General features: G+C 51.1%; 1 long non-coding RNA gene across 1 annotated transcript; it reads left to right on the top strand.

Moving 5' to 3' along the window:
* Positions 1–540: 540 nt before the first annotated feature.
* LOC119823126 lies at positions 541–7,989 on the top strand. The gene is made up of 2 exons (XR_005286904.1): positions 541–584; positions 6,930–7,989. It is a non-coding gene; the product is annotated as an uncharacterized LOC119823126 (long non-coding RNA).
* Positions 7,990–9,466: the final 1,477 nt, after the last annotated feature.

The following is a 9,466-nucleotide window of genomic DNA, read 5'->3' as shown; positions in this document are numbered from 1 at the left end:
TCTTTGGTCGCTGGGTGCTCTAGCTTCCTTCCTGTTGCTCTGGCTCGGACCCAAAGCAAGTTCAGGGGGGAAAGGGTTTGTTTGACTTACACTTAGGCTACAGTCCGTCATGGAAGGAAGTCAGGACAGGAACTTAAGCGGGATCTTGAAGCAGAGACCCTGGAGGAGCGCTGCTGGCCATCTCGTCCCAGTGCACGCTTAGCTAGCTTTCATCTGTAGACCAGGACGCTTGCTCACAGACCAATACTGCCACCGCAATTAATAATCAAAACAGTCTCCCACGGCCTCCCCCACAGGCCAACCTTGCTCTGGCCAACCCTTCAGGTAAAGTTCTCACAGATGACTTGAGGCTGTGTCAAGTTGACAAAGCTAACTGGGGCACTGAGTTATCCGGGCTCTTGCTCTCTTCCTGAAACCACATTAGCATGGGGTTTCACTTCCTTTAGCTTGCTTATTGCTTGGCCAGAAGCCATTGCTTGTGTGACTTCAGTACGTGACCTTTGCTCTGCATTGCTTCATCAATGAGCTTTCGTAAACATCCCATTCAGAGCAAATAACATGGACGCGCACAACAGCTGAGTGTCGTAAGTAGGGTCAGATTCGTCTATTGTATTTTAGATATTTTTCTACACTTGTGTTTCGTTTGGCCACCACCTTCTGTCAGTTACTAAGCATGTCTCTGTGGACATGCCAGTTTCTTCTAACTCGTCTGTTCGTTGTCACCGTAGGGGAATGTGTTACAGTTGTAGTGTTGTAGAGATATCCTGACTTATCAGGAAGCCAGGATATATTTAGAGCCGCAATAGGACAACTCTGGAGGGATAGAGCCATAATAGGACAGCTCTGAAGGCTGGAGCTGCAATGGGACAACAGCTCAGCCCTGGACGAAAGGTGTCCTGACTATCAGGAAGCCAGGCTACCTGAAGCTGGGGTGCTGTGGGGGATGGTCTCCCAGCAGGATATAGGGATCCTGCTCTTCTGGAGAGCCGCTACAGCTGAGTTCTGCTTTGTTCCCTTAAGGGAGCATCATAGATGTTTCTTCTTTTGCTAACACTCTACTAAAGGGGATGCCCCTACAGAAATGTAGCCATCTCCTCTGGCTGGGGGAAAAAAGTTTTTACTTTTTTTCTGCCTGGCCTTGCTCAGGCTCCCTTAAGGAGCGTCCTAGCAAGGTTGTTCTGTTCTGCTGCACCTTGCTGAGGCCTCCTAGGGAGCATCTCAACAAGGTTTTTCAGCTCAGTCCCCTAAGGGGAGTCCCAGCCAGGGTCATCACCCAAGACTCTTTTGAGAAATAGACTTATTTGGGAACAAGGAGTCAGGTGAGTGGCTGCCTCCGCCAGGTAGGGATTAGAGGCAGCAGCTTTTAACTGAAGGGGCAGAGAAGATTATATAGGGTTTCTTAGGGGCGGAGTTTTCCCAGGGAGAAGAGGGATTGGTTAGTTTTTTCCTGCTCAGGGATTGGTCAGTTTAGTTGATCAGGGACAGAGATGGCTCTGGTTTCTATCACTGGTCCTTTTTAGCTTTTTGACTCTAATCTAATCTAATCTAATCTAATCTAATCTAATCTAATTTTAGGACCAGGGCATATTTCTTCCACTGGCTCTGATTCTAGGTACAAAGTGTATTTCTTTGACGCTAGTTTCAGAGTCAGGGCATGTTTCTTTGGTCCTGTGTTCAGGGATAAAGATGTTTCTCTCCCTGACTCAGGTCTCAAATCCAGGGTGTGTTTGTGTTTCTTTCACTGGCTCTGAGTTCAGAGTCAGGGTGGTCAGTTAGTGGCTGGTTTCCTGCTCCAGTTGTCCGGTTTACCCTCAGTCACTTTATACTGCTAGTCTTATTTTAGTTAGAATTTGTTTGTGTTTCTTTTTCTTCATTCTCTAATCTCATGCCTTAGACCAGCGTTTCTCAACCTTCCTAACTCTGCAACCCACCTCACCTTGTGGTGACCCCAACCATAAATTTTTTTTGTTACTACTTCATAACTGAAATTTTGCTACTATTATAAATCGTAATGTAAATATCTGTTATGCAAGACATCTGATACGTGAGCCCTGTGCCCACAGGTTGAGAACCTTAGATATTTCTCAATCCAAAACTGACAGTATATTTCAACCTGTGCATTCAGTGTTTACATCCCCTTTATCTAGCTGAGCTCTATTGAAAGCCAGTGCTAACAGACAGTTTCAGCATCGCGTAACCTCATACAACACATGCTAACTCTTCACAGGTTCTGCAGGTCAGGGCCAGACAGACCACCGGGCCATTGCTGCTGATTGGCCTCCTCAAGTAGGCCATGAAAGTTCAGAGACACTTGGCCTTGTGTCCCACAGCAGCCACCGTATTCAGCTGTTGCCGTGTCCATCCTGAATCTATGTAGGAGGAGAGTACACGAGTGTTCAGGTGCCAGGAGGCAGGCCACAGAGCCAGTGGAGCGGGATCACCACAACATCCACTTCTGATTTCACTGATTGCCCTTCACCCACCTGTCCTTGAGTTCCTTCTTTCTCTGATGTTTACTTTTTGTTTTGTTTTTCTCGAAAAACAGGGTTTCTCTGTAGCTTTAAAGTCTGTCCTGGAACTCACACTGTAAACCAGGCTGGCCTCGAACTCACAGAGATCTGCCTGTCTCTGCCTCCCAAGTGCTGGCATGAAAGGTGTTCCCCATCACGGCCTGGCTACTTTTTTCTTTTTTGAGATAGGATCTTAAGTAGCCTAGACAGAACTCTCTGTGTAACAGAAGAGAACCTTAACATCTGATCCCTCTGTCTCCTGGAGTGCTAGGATTGTAGGCATCACACGTACGCAAAGCTGAACCCAGGACTTTGTGCGTTTGAGACAAGTGCTCCACCGCCGGAGCCACGCCTCCAGACCCCTCTACTTTTCTCTCATCCCTGCTCCTCCTCCTGGTTTAGAGGTTGTGCAGTCTGTCACTGGTGTTCTAGTGGTACCTGAAAATGCTCCTTACCAGATTCCAAAGCAAAGAAAGTTGTATTTTTACTTCCTGCCTACCCTGGTTGCCTTGCAGCTCAAAGCTGGTCCCCTGGCAGCGACCTTACTATTGCTATCAATTGACTAACATTTCTCTGTGTGTGGCGGTGTTAGGGGCGGGCCAGGGATGGGCAGCATCCCTCAGTGAGGTTCTGCTGTAATCAGGTGCCTGTGTGGGCTCCACTTGTGTTTCTCACACTAGTGTCACACAGACGGGCAACAGCCACCTGCTCTCAGCACACCCTCAGCATACCATACCTGCTTTTAAAACCGGCATTTGCAGAATGTAAGCAGGATGGTTCAGGGGGTAACGGAGCCTGCCATCAGTCGTGACGTCCTGAGTTCAATCCCTAAGACCCACACAGTAGAGGAGAAACTGGCCCATTTAAGTTGTCTTCTGACATCTGCACATGTGCCAGGCACTTGTACCCACGTGTGTGCACACCGAAGAAAAGTAAAAATTACAAAGAGAAAGCAACGCTGTCATCATCCCTTCCCACAGGAAGCTGTAAGCCTGCCAACCTTCTAGCCATCCATTCGTCCAGGGAGGTGGCTTATTCCATTCATTTTGGATTGGCTGGGATTTTTTTGTTGCTGTTTTTTTTTTGTTTGTTTGTTTTTCAAGACAGGGTTTCTCTGCAGCTTTAGAGCCTGTCCTGGAACTAGCTCTTGTAGACCAGGCTGGTCTCGAACTCACAGAGATCCGCCTGCCTCTGCCTCCCGTGTGCTGGGATTAAAGGCGTGCGCCACCACTGCCCGGCTTGGGATTTTCTTTAAACTGTGCACTGAGCCAGATTGTGGTGGTGCATGCCTTAATGCCAACACTCAGGGACAGAGGCAGGGGGATCTCTGTGAGTTCAAGACCAGCCTGGTCGTGTATGTACTGAGTTCAGGGCAGTCAGAACTACAAAGTGAGAGGCTCAGTCTCAAAACAACAGCAATAACAACAACAAACAACCCTGCACTGTCACTTCTTGCTAATGAGAAATCCATTTAAGTCTTGCTTTCAACCCTGCTGGCTCTCCTTCACTTTGGCCTCAGGCTAGCCTTTGCTAAACCTTCCCAGTGGCAGCAGGCCGTCCTAGCCTCCATTGTTTGAGATGCTTGGTTTCTGTGTCGCCTTTTGAATGGTTCCTGGTTTCACTTCTGCTCATTCCAGGTCCGTCAATGCTATGAATCACAGATGTTAATTTCTATTCTAATATCCACTTCTAGTTCTGTCTTTGGGGTTGGGGATGTCTTTTAGTTGGTAGAGTCCTTGCCTAACATGCATGCAGTGCTAGGCTCAATCCCCAGCCACACATAAAATCCAGGAGATTGCAGCAGGAGAATTAGATGTTCGGAGTCACCTTCGGCTTTGTAGAAAGTTTAGTGACAGCCCAGGACACAGGAAATCTTCTCTAAAGAGTAGTGGTAGGACCTGTGTTTTCATAGCATTAACTAGGCTGCATTGTAGCCCAGTGATTGAGGACTTGTCAGTGTTATGCATGAGGTCCTGCGTTCCAGATCTAATCACACGCATGCATGGCCACACATACGCATTACTCACTCTCTCTCTCTCTCTCTCTCTCTCTCTCTCTTACCTTGTGGTCGTCTCCATAGCTTATTTTTTCTCTTATACTTTCAACATTGCATTTGGAATTGTGGGGCTTATGTTCCGTGCCTACTTGTCCAGCAATTCTCACTGTTTACCCTTCTCGTTCTTTCAGCCGTGTCTACCCGAACTTGCTCATACTTTACTGTGAACTCTTTTCTTTAACAAATTCTTAGTAGGGGTCATTTGCATTCCTTCCTGAACGCGGGTTCACCCTTCATAGAGCAGAGTCCGCTGTGCTTGTACCCCAGCCTCCTCAGGGGCCTTTCTACCTCCCCACTAGCCAGATAAGACTTTGTCTTGCAAATCCACAGGCAGGCTGACTTGGCATCCCCTTTTCTCAAAGAGCTCTCCTTCAATTCTCAGGACCAAGGGTGAGGGTGGGGCAGGGTAGTGGAGGTCTAAAGAACCTTTCGTGCTTTCTGCTTTCCTGGGACAGAGATCTCTTCCCTCTAGGGGATGCCCATCTGTCTCCCATACCCCAGGAGGCCTTGTAGCTGGCCCCTGGCAAAGCCTCAAAACAGGAACCTCAAGGTCCCTCTCCTCTTTCTCCTTTGTCCTGCATGGCCTTCCTAGCTTTCTGCCCTGTCGGCTGTCTCTATGGCTTTTCAGCGATGCCTATCATACCGTCTGCCCCACATTTGTTCAGTCTGAACTCCAGGAACCACTTACATGGATGCCTCCCCAAGTCCAGGCACCTGCCTTCTCTTTCAGTGCATCTTCTCAGCCACTACTAGAGTCCCGTCCACACTCCCTCCCTCAGGAAGGCCCCGGTCTCTTGTATTGCTCGGGTGTATTTGCTCTGCCATGGCTCCTTGGCTTGGAGCTAGCCCACCCTTGTTTGTTAACATTCCCTGTCCAAAAGGACACACACTTTACAATGTGCAAGGCCTCTACCTTGTTCCTGGTCACCTGATAGCCTGGCACCCGAAGGTCAATGTCTTGGGCTAGCACATGGGACAGGGACTTGGCCCAAGATGACCCCGACTCCATGGGCTGGGTGGACAGGTGCAGATATAAGGACGGCTGGTTACTCTTGTCTTCATACCACCTCTCAGTCCCCTGTGCCCACTCCCATCTTAGTCAATGCCAGGGCTCAGCATTCAGGTCCACCCAGGGCTTGAAGGTCTCGGCTGTGTCTCCTGGAACAGCCTGGACACTAGGTCTCTCCTGGGCACCACCTCCAGGAAGGCAGGGTGTGGGCAGAGATCTTGAAAAAAAGTTAGAAGAAAAAGGCCAGTTTCAGGATCAGTAGGAACTTTGCCCAGGAAGGTAAACCTTTTGGAGGTAGGAGGATTTTGCAACCCTCTTGCATTCAGTGAGCCTTAGATCCTGAGCTCTGGTGTCCTGCTGTCTTAGCCTCCCTGATAGAGCCCAGTTTCGTCACAAGTGGGAACTGTGCCTTCCCTTCTGTCCCCAAGACCAGCACAGGGACACAGAGCCCACACACTCCTGGCTGGGACTGTCTATGCTTTGGCGGTGTTGAGGGGATTGGCAGGTAGAGAGGAACAAAATGGGATCAACCCCATCCCCTACGGCCTTCACCCCACACTTCACCCCCAAGTTCCTTGGGCCCAGTTTGTGTGTTGAGAAGTCTGGATTTTCTGAAAGCTAGTAAAGGCAGCAGGTGGCATCCATGACGTGAGAGTGATTGGGAGCCTGATGGAGCTAGGCTTTCGTTCTGTGGGTACAGACAGCGTGAAGTAGGTGTAGCTTATTACAGCCCTAAGAACATGGTCTCAGGACCGAGGAGTCTGGTATTTTGGATGATGGGCGTGGTTTAGTGGGTGTGGCCTCAGGGTGCTATGAGTGCTCCCGGAATTCAGATTCACCCAGACAGAAGTGACTGGCACAGGAGGCATAATTCCCCACTGGCAGCATTGGTCAGAACAGGTGGGGTGGGGTGGAGAGGTAGGGAAAGTGTAGTAGTACCTCGGGCAGCCGGAAGGTGGAGACAGTGACTGTGGTAGTGGATGTTGGGACGGTAGGAATGGGAGAGTAGAAGGGGCTATAGACCTTGATTGAAGGAGCGCCGGCCGAGAGGTCCCGAGACAGTGGGATTGTGCTGTGCGGGCGTGGGAGTGGGCGGAGCAATGTGCTCTGGGAGTGGGAATGAGGCGGTGGATGGTGACAGAGTAGTGGGGAAGTGGGATGTGGCAGTAGGATGAGGCACTGGGATGGGGTAATGGACACATCAGTGGGCTAGGGGAGTGGGAACAAGTTGATGAGTTGGGACAGTGGGATGGGGTAGTGGGAGAGCGGCAGTAGGCGCCGCAGTGGGCAGGGCACCGAGGGGCTGCTCCCCGTTGGGCCAGCGGGGCGTGTCTCAGCGCCGCTTTCCTCGCAGGGCTTCCGTGGGACCTCCAAGCGCCGTGCCTAGTTTGCTGTGGCTTCCGCCCGCCCCGCCCTGCAAGCCTCTCCCTGCGCCTAGATACCAAAAGGCGCCTTCCGCTGCTCGGGTGGCTGGGCGGCCAGACATCTGGTGGAGCCTGTGGCGAGGACCAGATGAGGACCAAGACCGGACCGAGACGCCCCCAGATCGTGACTCGTCTCTGCGGGAACCGACACATAGACGAGGGACCTTGTATACAGAGCTATTTTAGAGAAATTGCGATTGCCACCATGGTATTTCTTGTGGAACCCCACCTTCTCCTGTGCCCGCACCCCAGTCATTCCTCCTGGTCGGTCCCTGGGCAGACATTCATAAGCCTGTTAACTCTAACCCCTGCTCTGGCCATGAAACAGGAGAGGCAGCCACCCCCACACCACGATGACCTTTCCTCTCTGAAGGTCGCCCCTTTGCTACTGGGTGTCTCCCATCAGGGAGGGTCCCTTGGAGGACACTCATTCATTTATTCAACAAGTCTGACTGTGCTGGTCTGCATGCTTTGCACTCCAACATAGGTGCTAGGCAAGGGGATCTGAACAGGGTGCCCACCTTGGGGTGGATCCCTCAGCTTTTATCACAGGGGCAGTATTGGAGACCTCTGGTGTTCAAGGCACCAGATAGTCCATAGACACCCAAGCATGGGGAAAGGCCCAAGTCCCCCCTAGACTAAGGCTGATGAGGCTCCTGACATGGTGACATTGGAACTGTTGGGGACATGGAGTTCTGCTATTGTATCAATAAGTACCCCCAAAAGTTCATGTCCTGGAAACTTGGTCCCCAGTGCAGCAGTATTGAGAGAGGGGGCCTCTGCCAGAGCCTTGGTGATCAGATTCATCCTTTCATGGATTCGCAGGTTGTCTTGTTTTAAGGGCAAGTAGAGATACACTTGCACAGCCTCCACATGTCATGACCGAGCACCAAGCCATCAAACACACACCAACATCAGATGCCTGCCCCATGCTCCTGAACTTCCTAGCCTCCAGAGTCATGAGCCAAATAAAACTTCCTTATAAATGTACCAATGTGTGACATTTAGTTTTAGTTTTGACAATGAGAAATGAGCTGAGAAGGGGGGGGAGGCTTTTTCCCTTGGCCTCAAGCTGCAGAGAGTGGCAAGGGGCAGAGATGAGGGCTCCTTGTGACTGTCACTAACCCTCTCTCCAGTGCTCGCTCTCTCCCTCTCTCTCTCTGGCCATCCCTGCCTCAGGAGGTCCACTTAGGGTCACTAGCAGCCCCTTCTTCACGGCGTTTGGATGATGTGTAACTTTGCAGCTAAGTCTGGTCTGAGCTGGCCACAAAGGGTAGAGTCCTAACAAGAGGCGACACATAGGTCTCCACCCTTCTCTTTACTCCTATGGGAATGCCTATGAGATCATTAGAAGGCCTCTTGCCCGAGGCACCGCAATTTCCACTGGGACCCCCAGTTTGCACTGCTACAACAGATCCCAGGGTATAGCAGGGTCTTTCAGAGCTGGCTTTCCCGGTTCCCTAGTCACACCCACGGCTGACCACATTGCCATATGGAGGCTTGTCCTGGACTGTCTCTCCCAGGGACTGTGACCACAGGCAAGCAGGGCCCTTCCCTCCCTGTTTTCTTGCCGCACTAACAGTGCAGTGTGTGGTTCCAGCGGTAACCACAGAAATCCCCACCCACAAACACTGGTCTGGCCCAGGTGACTTAGGGTCTGGTCTGTGGGCTCTGGCACTTTGGGCTGGGCTGGCAGAGGATGGGGGTCCCTGGACAAGGGTGAGGTCAGAAAGTGGGTCCTAGCTGTGGCCCCACTCAGCATGCTTCGTTGATTCCCTCCTGATACGGGCTATGTTTTCCCCTGGTCTGTGGAGGAGTGCTGACCTCCATCCTTAAGTATCTGTGGAACAGCCATGAAGTACTGAGACGTCCAGACCCAGCTTCCTGGGATTCCTCAGGCGTTCACCCCTCTCCATGCCTCCTGTGTCTCCCTGACATGGTACAGTGACCTTCCAGGATCAGAGGTGGGAGCAGGGAGTCCCTGTCCTGCCCTGGAAGAAGCTGGACATAGGGACTTGAGCTGAGAGGGCCTGCAGGGTGAAAGATGTAATCAACTTAGTACCTGCTACAGATCCTAGACTGGAACAGGCCTGACTCTCTTTTCTTTCTTTTTATTTTAGTTTTTTGAGACAGGTTTTCCCTGTGTAGCCCTGGATGTCCTGGAACTCACTCTGTAGATTAGACTGGCCTTGAACTCAGAGATCTGCCTGCCTCTCTCTTGAGTACTGGGACAAAAGGTATGCAGCACCATTGCACTGAGCCAGACCTGACTCTTATTTTGCCATGTGACTTGGTAACTAGCAGACACCCAGGGTCTTGATCATCTAGGGAGAGCCCGTTTTTGACTAAGAACACTCTGATCCTTATTGATGGCCTTGGGATTGGCTTTCCTAGGGCCTAGATGTCAGGGAGAAGCCAGGGGTGGAGAGATGGGGTCTGTCACTCCGAGAGCCTAAGTAGAGAGTGG

This window comes from Arvicola amphibius, chromosome 9, assembly GCF_903992535.2.
Source record: "Arvicola amphibius chromosome 9, mArvAmp1.2, whole genome shotgun sequence".
In the NCBI taxonomy this organism is placed as follows: domain Eukaryota; kingdom Metazoa; phylum Chordata; class Mammalia; order Rodentia; family Cricetidae; genus Arvicola; species Arvicola amphibius.
The sequence above is the reverse complement of the archived record's forward strand: the minus strand, read 5'-3'. Positions and strand labels throughout refer to the sequence as shown.